Below are 11,573 nucleotides of genomic sequence, written 5' to 3' on the forward strand. Positions count from 1 at the left end.
CATTAATCCCATCCAAGAGTTTAGACAAGTCATTCTCAAAGTGGTGTACAAATTAGGAACAGTAGAGTTGAGGATAAGTAACAACTTGTAATTATTTTATTTCTTTAACTCTCTGTATATAGGGCTGAGGAAATAAAAGAATTTGGGGGATGGTAAATATTATGTTCTCATTTTCAAGATTGTACAAGATATGAAAATTAGCATGTCATGATGGCAGCTAGATTTATCATTTATACTTCATAATGTATATAAATATTGAATTACTGTGTTATACTCCTGAAACTAATATATTATTGTCAACTACACATCAATAAAAATTTCAGCATGTCAACAGCATTAGCACAAAAGAGTAATTGGAGGCATTCTGTAATGGTGAAGAGAATGCTACATTAGATGGGAAACTGTTTATTTCCAATAACTCTAAGGAGAAAATGTAACTCTTCCTTGTCAAAACTCACTTTTCCTACTATGCATTTTATGTTTCTGGTTGCAAACCTCATTTCAGTATGAACCTGTGGTTTCTGTAGACCAGATATATCTGAAATTCAATGTATTTCCCTGTTTATTGGAGTTAGTTACACTGCTTTTGTGGGCACGTGAATATACCAGAACACACATGCAGTTCCTAGAGCCTGCCTTCCATTTTCCATTTTTCACTGGCAGGAGGCTCAACAACTGACAACTCTGATTTCAGAGCAAGAGGCTTTATCTGAGATAAGATTGATCCTCCATTAGCATAACAAAAACATGGAGGACATGGGGAGATGGAGAGGAGAAGGGAGTTGAGGGAAATTGGAAGGGGAGACAAACCATAAGATACGGACTCTGAAAAACAACCTGAGGGTTTTGAAGGGGCGGGGGTGGAAGGTTGGGGGAACCAGGTGGTGGGTAATAGGGAGGGCATGTATTGCATGGAGCACTGGTTGTGGTGCAAAAACAATGAATACTGTTATGCTGAAAAAAAAAAAAAGATTGATTCTCCATTAAAAAAAAAAAAAAGGCAATAATAAGCCACGCTTCCTATGGCCCATTCTGCTCTGCTGACTCCAAATGCCCTCCTGTCCACGTCCAAAGTGGCCACCATTCAGCAGTTGGTAAGATGGCGTTTAGTGGAGAGCAAAGGCTTTGAAGGAAGTAGGAGTGGGAATGGCTCTGCAAAAACTGGGTGCCATGGTCAAACCAGATTGTATCATCTCTTTTGATGGCAGACAGCTCACCATAAACACTAGAGCACTTTTAAAATAGCATCGTTTTCATGTAATCTGGAAGGGAAATTTGAAGAACTACAGCTGATGGCAGAAAAACTCAGACTGTCTGCAGTTTCACAGATGGTGCATTGGTTCAATATCAAGAATGGAATGGGAAGGAAAGCACAGTAACAGGAAAACTGGAAGATGGGAAATTAGTAGTGGAATGTGTCATGAACAGTGTCACCTATACTTGGATCTAAGAACAAGCAGAGTGAAAATTCCATCATCCTTTTGGACAGGAATTAGCTGTGAGGATGAATGAGCTCAGTTCAGTGAGTAAATCTCTATACTGCTTTTTCCCCTTTACAATGTCCAATTATTTTTATAACAAACATTTTACATGCAACTATTTCAAAGTATTGATTTAATTAGGATCATCTCTTTGGTTAGGAAATAAATGTGTTTGTGCTAAAAATGAAAAGAAAAAAGAAAAAAAGCCTCCTGAAGTCTTATTATCCTTCAAGGTCCAGTCCATTAATTAATGCAGTTAAAAGCAGTTCACTTAACCTTGATACTAAGGGAGGGCGATAGGGAAAAAGTCTCCCCACTGAACAGAGAGCCTAATGTGGGACTCCATCCCAGCATCCTGAGATCATAACCTGAGCAGAAGGCAGACGCTTAACCAGCAGAGCCACCCAGGAGCCCAAGGAGTCAAACATTTCTGCCAATAGTGAAGCCAGAGCATATTAGATATGCTTGTGCTCACGATGAGTTATTTCTACAAGCCTTTTTAAACTTCTTTCCTGCCTCCATTTTATGTCTGAAATGTTGTTTTTCTTTCTCTTTTTGCTTCCCCCTTTGATTTATATTATCTAATGCCTCCTTTTAGGTCATCTTAAATCTTATCTGGAACAAGGCAAGAAATAATTTAAAAATTCTATAAAAGTGATCACAGCTGAATGATCACCCAATCTCTCTGTATTTGGACATCCTCTTCTCCTTTCTGTTTCTGAAACTAATTTTATTTGGATAATCACATGCTATTGCCGCTATGGATATTTATAGCCCTCAAAAAAGGATGTATGGTTTTATGAATGCTCTTTCTGATCTCTTGGAGGAAAAAAAAAGATATTTAATTTCAGGAAAAGCTTGTTTCATTAAGAGTATTTCCTCTTTGAAATGTATATTATTTTAAAATACCTTGCTCTAAACATAAAATTTCTTCAGTTTCATCAATGTACAGAAACTGCTGTACATTCCCTTTCCTTGTTTATTTTTTATTTGTAAGTTTTAAAAGTTTCTATTTGCAAAGCAGTTGCTGGAGTAATTAGAAAGCAGTGAACACATTTGATGGACTAAGTGGTTTTGGAATGATTTTTTCCCCCATGAGCCTTTTTAAAATGTAAGCTTCAAGTGGCACCGATCCTGAGTGTCAGCCAATGTAACTGATGGGCTCTAACATTTTTACTGCCATCAGGAAGCAGTTAGCTTAGTTGGAGGAAGAGCATTTTCTGGATGAAGAAATTAGCTGGGCAATTAGCAGTCTTTCAGGAATGAAAATAAATTGTTATCCACAGCTAACTGGTTCTGGCTCTGAGCTTTGACTCAGTTCCATAGGCCAAAAAGCATGAACATTGCCCTTGACACAGGAGAAAGAGCAGCCAGCTGAGGGAGTAGGGAGGAGGATGGGATGCAGATGAACTCCTTGAGAGTCTGGCTCCAGATCTTAATCAGGTAAACCAGAAATTAGAAAAGATCTGCTCAAAAGCAATGATTTTGTGAGTTACTGTCATATATTTGAGAAAAATAAAATAATGTACTGATGCTTTAAAAGGAGAGAAAATCTCTTGGAGAAATCAATAGCAACCCTCAGAAATTTACCCAAGCCAAGGGTCTCCAACCAGAGCCTTGGTGATCCTGAGAAAGTGCCAACCATAAATCTGGAGGACCTTCAGATGTTGGCTTTCAGGGCCTGGGGTGTGGTGAGTGAGACACTTGAGAGCAAAACTTAAGGAGAGTGCCAAAAAATGCTGTCATCAATATAAATCCCATTTTACTGTAATACTAAAAAAACTAAAATCAATATACAGAAATAGGAAAGTGGGTGTTCCAGTGGTGATGTATGTGGTTGGATGAATTGGTTAGGCCCCTGCAGTGAGCTGGCAGCTCATTGACCCAACCCTCAGAACCCTAACTTGAGCCTGCAGAAAGGTGGGAAGAAACTCCTCATATGACTCAAGTTAATTTCTTTTGCCTTCTTGGTGGGGATGGGGACTTAAAACAGAAATTAAATGCATTTATTGAAAAAGAAATTTGTGTAATATTTCTCACACATTATAGTTTGCGAACTAAGGTTCATACTTATTAGGTTGTACAATCAAATTTTACCAATATAGAGTTTAATATAATTATCTGTGAATATGTTATATAGAAAAGCAGGACTTTTCAGATCTTGTGCACTGCTGTTTCCTCTTGCATACAGTACCTGCTTAATCAATGATTAAATGAATGACTCTACATAAGATGGTGGTTTAGACTATCCTACATAGCATAAGAGACAGAAAACTCTGGTTTCCATTTTTAAGAATTAAATAATGTCTAATACTAATATACATCTTTACACATGTGCATACAATAATAATGAGGATAATAAAAGTGTTTGCTATAATTTTTTCAATGAGAGCAGTTTCTATGGACTGAGTATTTGTATCTACTCCTTTCCACCCCTTAAGTCATATGTTGGAGCTCCAGTGTGATGGTATTTGGAGGTGGGGCTTTAAGGGGCGATGGGGTTATGAAGGTGGAGCCCCCATTATAGGGTTCACGTCCTTAAAAGGAGAGGGAGAGAGCTAGCCCTTTCTCTCTCTCTCTCTGTCTCAGACATGTGAGGACACAGAGAGAAGGTGATCACATACAATAACCAGGAAATGGGCTCTCACCAGACCCTGGATCTGCTAGTGCCTTGATCTTAGATTTCCCAGTTTCCTGCACTGTGGGAAATAAACAAAGGGTTGTTCAAGCCATCCAGTCTATGCTGTTCTGTTATAGCAGCAACTTATGAAGTGGTTCACATGAGTACGAGGTCTACAACATATTAGTATTACCAAACTGGGCTCCAAGTTTTATCAATACTAGGTCCTTCAGTAAGCTTGCCAACATCTGGAGAAAACTTGAGCTCCAGGGGAAGTGGATGCATCTTTTGGAACTCTGTGCCAACTGGGCAAAGGTGGAGGTAATGTCAGTGTGTTTGAAAATAGGTGATACAAGAGGGGAAGGGTAAGTTGGGCTGAGAAGTAACAAATGTGATTAGGAAGACTTTGTTATTGCTGCCAGGTTAGGCTAAACTAAACACCCTGGGACATGGCCCCAGTTCTGGAAGGTGTCAGTCAATGCAAAAATAAGGGATGTTGCTCACACTTGCTATTTTTTTTTTTTTTTTTATGTCCACATGGGGGTCCTGCTGACCACATTTCCTCTGTTTATGGACTGAGACTCCCATGGCTCTTCTCAGTTACCAGATTCCATGGTCTGGAGATTCATGAGGAGTTTGAAGCACACAGTCACTGGCTGCATTTTAAAGCAATGACTCAGTGGAATCTGAAGTTTTATATGTCATTGTGAAAGGAGATAAGATCATTTACCTGCCTGGTGAGAATTGGGGAACATTAATGAGATAAGTCCTTTGGAGGAAAGATTGCTATAGAAATACAAATCAGGGCTAGGATAATTATTCTTTCTCTAAATTGCCTCACTGGTTAAACAGTGACCAGTAGATCAGTGTGACACTATGACTTATCTACAGCAATTTCATAAGCTTGTTGTGGTTCATTTCACATAGTCATAGCACAATATCAAAACCAGGAACATGACATTGGTAAAAGGTATGTGTGCAGTTTTATGTTATTTTATTACATGAGCAGATTTGTGTAACTACCACCATGATTAAGATACAGAACTATTCTATCCACAATGATCTCCCTCCTACTAATCTTTTATAATTATGCTTACCTGTTCCTCTCACAGTATTTGTCCTTAACAACCACTAATCTGTTTTCCATCTCTATTTTTGTTTTGGGAATGTTATATAAGTGGAATTATACCTCATATGACCTTTTGGATTGGCTTTTGTTTTTGTTTGTTTTTTAAATAGCATATCGTTCTTGCAATACATTCAAGTTGTGTGTATCAGTAGTTGGTTTAGCCTTATTGCTGGGTGCTATTCCACAATATGGATATCCCAGTTTGTTTAACCATTCATCTACCAAGGGCCATTTTGTTTATTTTCAGCTTTGAGCCACTAAATTTAAAACTGCTATAAACAATTATATATAGGTTTTGTGTGGATGAAAGTTTTTGTTTTACCTCTGGGATTGATATCCAAGAATGCAATTCCATGTTATGTGGTAAGTATATGTTTAGTTTTTAAATAAATTATGAAATTGTTTTCCCGAGGCTGTGTACCTTTTCACATTCTTCCCAGTAATGTGTGAGAAATCCAATTTCTCTGCATCTTACCTGCATTTGGTATTGCTAGCACTTTTTATTTAACTGTTCTGAGTGTACAGTAGATATTTCATTATGGTCTTAATTTTCATTTCCCTAATGGCTAGTGATGTTGAACATCTTGTTGTGTTCTGTTATGTTTCTATGCCATTTTTGGTGAGGCATCTTATTATGCCTTTTGCCCATTTTCTTTCTTTCTTTTGTTTAATGAAGAAGTGTCAGGGCATGATCAATTTCATTATTTTTTTTCTTTTTTGATTAATTAATTAATTAGTTTTATTAAGTTATGTTATTCACCATGCAGTATATCATTGTTAGTTTTTGAGGTTGTGTTCCATGATATAACACCCAGTACTCATTACAACATGTGCCCTCCTTAATACTCATCACTAGGCTAACTCATCCCCCCATCGCCTCCCCTCTGAAATCCTCAGATTATTTCCGAGAGTCCATAGTCTCTCCTGGTTAGTCTCCCACTCTGATTTTCCCCTTCAGTTTTCCTTTCCTTTCCTTAATGTACTCTGTTCTATTCCTTATGTTTCACATATGGGTGAAACCATATGATAATTGTCTTTCTCTGCCTGACTTATTTTACTTAACATAATCCACTCCAGTTGCATGTGTTGCTGCAAATGGTGGGTATTCATCCTTTTTGATGGCTGAGTAATATTCCATTGCCTATATGAGCCACATCTTCTTTATCCATTCATCTGTTGGAGGGCAATTCAGCTACTACCATAAAATGTCTGTGCTGCTCAGAGCAAGCTGTACTTTCAACACCATCCCTATCAAAATGCCATTGGCATTTTTCAAAGAGCTGGAACAAACAATCCTAAAATTTGTATAGAACCAAAAAAGACCCTGAATCACCAAGGAAATATTGAAAAATAAAAACAAAGCTGGGGGCATCACGTTGTCTGATTTAATGCTATATTACAAAGCTGTGATCCCCAAGACAGCACAGTACTGGCACAAAAACAGACACATAGTTCAATGGAACATAATAGAGTCTCCAGAAATGGACTCTCCACTCTATGGTCAACTAATCTTTGACAAATCAGGAAAAAAAAATCTGATGGAAAAAAGACAGTCTCTTCAAAAAATGGTGCTGGGAAAATTGGACAGCTTATAAAGAAGAATGAAACTCTACCGTTCTTTTACACCATACACAAAGACAAACTCTAAATGGATGAAAGATCTCAATGTTAAGACAGGAACCCATCAAAATCCTAGAGCAGAACATGGGGAGTAACTTCTTTGACATCAGCTATAGCAACTTCTTTCATGACACGTCTCCAAAGGCAAGGGAAACAAAAGCAAAAATATACTTTGGGACTTCATCAAGATAAAAAGCTTCTGCACAGAAAAGAAAACAGTAAAAAAAACCAAAACTAAGAGGCGATCTGTGGAATTGGAGAAGATTTGCAAATGACATTTTAGATAAAGGAATGATATCCAAGATCTATAAAGAACTTCTCAAACTCAACACCCCAAAAACAAATAATCAAGTCGAAACATGAGCATAAACATAAGTTGAAACATAAGACATGAACAGACACTTCAAAGAAGGCATACAAATGCCTAATAGACACATGAAAAAATGCTCAACATCATTAGCCATGAGGGAAATTCAAATCAAAACTACATTGAGATACCAGTTAGAATGGCAAAAATTAACAAGGCAAGAAATAACAAATGCTGGAGAGGTTGTGGAGAATGGGGAACCCTCTTACACTGTTGATGGGAATGCAAGTTGGTATAGCCACATTGGAAAACAGTATCAAGCTTCCTCAAAAAGTTAAAAATAGAGCTACCCTATATTACCCAGCAATTGCACTACAGGGTATTTACCTCAAAGATAAAGAAGTAGTGAAAAGAAGGGCCACATGCACCCCAATGTTCATAGCAGCAATGTCCACAGTTAAGCTTTTGCCCATTTTCTAATTGGATTTTAGTTTTACGGTAGGTGTTGGAGAGGGTCTCAGTATGAGTCCTTTGTCAGCTAAATGGCTTTTAAAGATTTTCTCCCAGTGTCCAGCTTGCCCTCTCATCTCTTAACAGAATCTTTCCTACAGCAAATGTTCTCCATTTAAAGTTCAACTTATGTTTTTATTTTAGGAACTATGCTTTTGGTGTTATGTTGAAAAACTCATTTTTTAAAAAGATTTTATTTATTTATTTGACAGAGATCACAAGTAAGCAGAGAGGCAGGCAGAGAGAGGGGAAGCAGGCTCCCCGCTGAGCAGAGAGCGCGATGCAGGGCCTAATCCCAGGACCCCGGGACCACAGCCTGAGCCAAAGGCAGAGGCCCCAACCCACTGAGCCACCCAGGCGCCCCTATGTCGAAAAACTCTTAAAGTCTTAGGTCCTGAAGATTTTCTCCTGTATTGTTATATAAAATTTTATAGACTTAAATTTAAATATATGATCAATTTTGAGTTAATTTGAGTATATTTGAGTTAATTATATTATTATATAATATTTATAATTATATAATATAATTATATTATATAATATATAATATAATAATTAATATGATATAATTATAATATAATAGATAATATAATAATTATTATATAATAATTATATCAATATATAATTATTATACAATAATTATATAAATTATTATATTATATTTGAGTTAATTTTGAGTGTAGTTTGAGGGTTATTTTGTTGTTGTTGTTTTGACCTGTGGATGTCTGACTGCTCTAGCTTCACTTGTTAAAAAGATGTTGTTTCTTCCATTGAATTGCTTTTACACCTTTGTCAAAAATCAGTGGATTGTACTTGTGTGGCTTTATTTCTGGGGTTTTTGTTCTGTTCTATTTATCTTTATGTCTACCTCTCAGCCAATACCACACTGATTGCTATGGATCTACAAGTCTTGAAATTGACAAGATTGATTTATCTCACTTTATTTTCAAACTTTAGAACTGTTGGAACTAAAATAATTCTGTTGCCCTTCCACATATATTTTAGGATGATTTTGTCTCCAAAACACCTTCCTGGTATTTTGATAGAAATTGTGTTCAACTAGTGTATCAACTAGAAAATTGATATCTCTCTTTGTTGAGTCTTTAAATTAATGAACATGGTATGCCTCTCCATTTATTTAGATATTCTATTTCATTAGTTTTTAGCATAATATTTCTATACATGCTTTATTAGATTTCATTTTTTAGTTACTGTAAATGGTATTGTGCTTTTTTTTTTAAAGATTTTATTTATTTATTTGGCAGACAGAGATCTCAAGTAGGCAGAGAGGCAGGCAGAGAGAGAGGAGGAAGCAGGCTCCCTGCCGAGCAGAGAGCCCGATGCGGGGCTCGATCCCAGGACCCCGAGATCATGACCCGAGCCGAAGGCAGAGGATTTAACCCACTGAGCCACCCAGGTGCCCCTGGTATTGTGCTTTTAACTCCAGTTTCCATGTGTTCATTGCTGGTGTAGAGAAATACAGTTGCTTTCTATATATTGCTCTTGTGCCCTATGATTGCTGAACTTACTTGGTTCTTTGTGTGGGTTTTCTTCTCCTCTTTCCTTTTTTCCTTCTTTCCTTCTTCCTTCCTTCCATCCTTCCTTCCCTCCATTCTTCCTTCCTTCCCTCCATCTTTTTGATTCCTTGGTATTGTCTGTGTAGACCATTATGTTTTCTGCAAATAGGGACTATGTATTTTTTCTTTTTCAACATGTGTATATTTTATTTCCCTTTCTTACTTTCCTGCTCTGACTAGAACTTTCACTACATAGAGTAACAATGGTTACAGTGGACATCCTTGCCTTGTTTCTGATCTTATGGGGAAAGCATTTATCCTGTTTCACTTTCAATCAGCTTATTCAATGTTACATTTTTTGCTAACTTGGGAAATTTCAGCCATTATTTCTTTGAGTATTTTTTCAGCCCTAACTTCCTTTTTCTCCCCTTCTGACACTCTCATGATAGAGATTTTTCCTTTTTATTTTATTTTATTTTATTTTAATTCCAGTATAATTATATATATAACATATATTGTATATATAGTATACATATTATATGTACATACAGTGTTACATTAGTTTCGGGTGTACAATATAATGATTCAAGAATACTATAATTACTCAGTATTCTTCATGATAAGTATACTCTTTGATCCTCATCACATTTTTCACCCATCACCCACCTCCTTCCCCTCTGGTAAAATAACCATGAGTTTGTTCTCTACATTTAACAAAATGTTAGATTTTTGTTATAGTTCCATCAGTCTTTCAAGTTCTGTTCATGTTTTCTGAAAAATCCAGAATACACTAGCTCTCTTTACACCTTAAAGAACTGTAAAATCAACAACAAATTAAGCCAACCCCATGCACAAGAAGGGAAATAAGATTAGAACAGAGATAAATGAGATAGAAACTAGAGATACAGTAGAACACATCAGTGAAACTAGAAGCTGGTTTTTTGAAAGAATCAATAAGATCAATAAACCCTGGCCAAACTCATCCAAAAGAAAAGAGAAAGGACCCAAATCAATAAAATTATGAATGAAAGGGGAGAGATCACAACTAACACCAAGGAAATAGAAACAGTCATCAGAAATTATTATCAACAATTATATGCCAATAAGTTTAGCAGCCTAGATGAAATGGATGCATTCCTGGAAAACTATACACTTCCAAAACTGAATCAGGAAGAAACTGACAACCTGAATAGACCGATATCTAGTAACAAGATTGAAGCAGTGATCAAAAAACCTCCCAAAAAACAGGAGCACAGGACCTAACGGATTCCGTGGGAAATTCTACCAAACATTCAAACAAGAAATAATACCTATACTCCTGAAGCTGTTTCAAAAAATAGAAACAGAAGGAAAACACCCAGATTCTTTCTATGAAGTCAGTGTTACCCTGATCCCCAAACCAGGCAAAGACTCCATCAAAAAAGGAATCATATTCTTGACAGGTTTGCAAAAATAACACTTCAAAAATAGTTCAAATTTTACAATGAAAGTTATATTCCATTAATTAGTAAGGTTATTCAACTGAAATCCCCTTTCATAAACATTATATTAAGAAACATTTTAGATGACATATCTTCAAACTTTTGATGCTCTCCAAAATCTCTCTAAAAGACTCAAGTTGCTATCTAAAATGACATAGGAGGGACGCCTGGGTGGCTCAGTCAGTTAAGCATCGGCTTTGGGCTCAGGTCATGATCCCAGGGTCCTGGAATTGAGGCCCACATGGAGCTCCCTGCTCAGCGGGGAGCCTGCTTCTCCCTCTCCCTCTGTTGCTCCCCCTGCCATGCTCCCTCTCTCTTTATCAAATGAATAAATAAAATCTTTTAGAAAAAACAAATGATGCAAAGGAATTTGCTCACGAAACACAAAATCTAATTCAAAAGGGATTAAGAAAACTAAAGAAGGCTCTTTTAGGCTCAAAGCCTGAACTTCAATCCAATACATAGTACTTTTAGCTTCCAGGATTTCATCTCTGATGCTTCCAGGTTTACAGATTGTAAGAATTAGTATAACAAGATATGAACAATAATTTTAAAAATCTCCCCCAAACTATACTCATTTAACCTTTCATTACCAGGTAGATTTGGAGAACATGTCTAACTTGGCACATGAATTAGTTTCAGCTACATATATAAAGATTTACTCTTTTTTCCTCTTGAGCTTAGAATGTCACAGAGAGAAATGTAAACCCTAGCTTTAAGGGAGCATTCTCCAATGATGAAATAGGGAACTGAGCTGAATTGCCAAATCAAGACACCATTGTTCACCAAGTCCAGAGAAGAGCCCTCATGCTGATACCTAGTTTCAACTAACTGAAATTCCCTAAGAAGGAAAATTAACTCAAATAACAAGATGTCTAAAAGTAGGGTGTGCTTCCTCAGGCCTCTAG

General features: G+C 36.7%; 1 pseudogene; it reads left to right on the forward strand.

Annotated features, from left to right (window-relative positions):
• The first annotated feature begins 1,022 nt into the window (after positions 1-1,022).
• Positions 1,023-1,465, forward strand: LOC123947655 (annotated as a pseudogene).
• The last annotated feature ends 10,108 nt before the right edge of the window (positions 1,466-11,573 follow it).

Source organism: Meles meles, chromosome 1 (assembly GCF_922984935.1).
Source record: "Meles meles chromosome 1, mMelMel3.1 paternal haplotype, whole genome shotgun sequence".
In the NCBI taxonomy this organism is placed as follows: domain Eukaryota; kingdom Metazoa; phylum Chordata; class Mammalia; order Carnivora; family Mustelidae; genus Meles; species Meles meles.